Raw genomic sequence first — 1,496 nt, 5'->3', positions numbered from 1 at the left:
TGAATGTGGCACTTTTAGAGCAATTATAATCCTCAACGATGAAGCTACAAATTAAAGAAACTTAACCTGAAGTAGAGAATACAAATGGAAGCAGAAGTTTGACCTAAGCTCCTGCTGGTTTGCTGTGCAGGTCACTTCCTATGTTACAGTTATGTGATGCTGTGCCGTCTTCATGAAATAGTATAATTTCTCTTTAAAAACATGCAAGATAAGTGGCTAAAAATCACAAGCAGGAAAACTGAAGATAAAGTGAGCAAGTGGCAAGAAAAGTGCATCTTAGGAAAATTAATTTACTCTGAATAGACTGTATGGAGATCTGCTGTGTGAATGCACCTTGTTTTTTTTAACAGAAAACATGGACTGACATGAAATAATACTTTGCAGAGGCTCTTCAGAAATTCAAGCTGACTCTGGGCTTTTGCCAAGCTCTCTGAGAAAGGTCAACATACTGAAGTCAAACTGCAGCATGTCACCTGCTTGAGAGGTCAAGGGAAGTGTTGCCTGACACAACATCTGAGCAAAGATTCTGAAAGCTGTTTTCAGCTTTTGATTTCTAGATATTGACTCACCTTCCAAATAGCATCTTTTCCTTAACAGCATTCTTGGAGTTCTCACTGACAATTTGTAAACAGGATTCTTCTGATGGAAGTGTTCCATGTGCTCTCGCTTACTGAATGTGCTCACATGTGCCTGCATGGGGCTAGTACAAATGAACGTACAAGGCAACAGTAAGTTTTTGGAAGAGCTCAAAAGCAGGCACCTCTCCCTGAGCAGGTATCTTTCATATTTGCCACTTAGAAGCCCTTTCATCAGTAGGACTTCCCAGAAGTAATTTTATTTTGGCCATTGAACTGGTATTCCCTGTAACCAGTAGTGTCTCATTAACACGCCCTTGAGTTTCATAAGACTGAGTAACTACAGAGCTGCTGAAAGGCGCTCAAGTGGTTTGAAAGCTTGTGACTTGCAGTATAACTGAAGGCATTATTCATGTGATGTTCAGCTTTAAATCATTCTCACTAGCAATAAACTACATTCCAGACCTCTGTTTTCAATGTCTCACCCTTGTACACTACTGATGTTAAGGTGGGATCTTGTTACGTTCCCTACCCTATTCCTTTTCTTTACAACCAATTACTAAGCTCTGAGAGGTGTTTATACAGTTTTAGCGTCTCAGTCACTGAACGATTTAGTTCGGTCATCATCTAAATATAGAGCGTTTAATCAGATGCAGCAGTTTCTGTCCGCTTGGCTCTGGGAGCCCCTTGCCGTCCAGAACCCAAGTATTTATAACTAGGTAAGCTTTCCGTCATCAGAGATCTCCTATTTACAGGGCTTGGCACGCTATGTTAGACGGAGAGCTCCAAATGCCACCGGGGGTGGGGGGCGCTGCTGGCAGGATCTCCCGCGGATCCGACACGGGAGCTCGCTCCTCCTGCGCTCCCCCTCTCCCCGCAGAGGAGCGGGGCCGGGGCCGCCGCGGGGCTGCGGCTCCGCCG

This window comes from Corapipo altera, unplaced genomic scaffold (genome assembly GCF_003945725.1).
Source record: "Corapipo altera isolate COAL_440 unplaced genomic scaffold, ASM394572v1 2, whole genome shotgun sequence".
Taxonomy (NCBI): domain Eukaryota; kingdom Metazoa; phylum Chordata; class Aves; order Passeriformes; family Pipridae; genus Corapipo; species Corapipo altera.
This window is presented reverse-complemented; position numbering follows the sequence as displayed.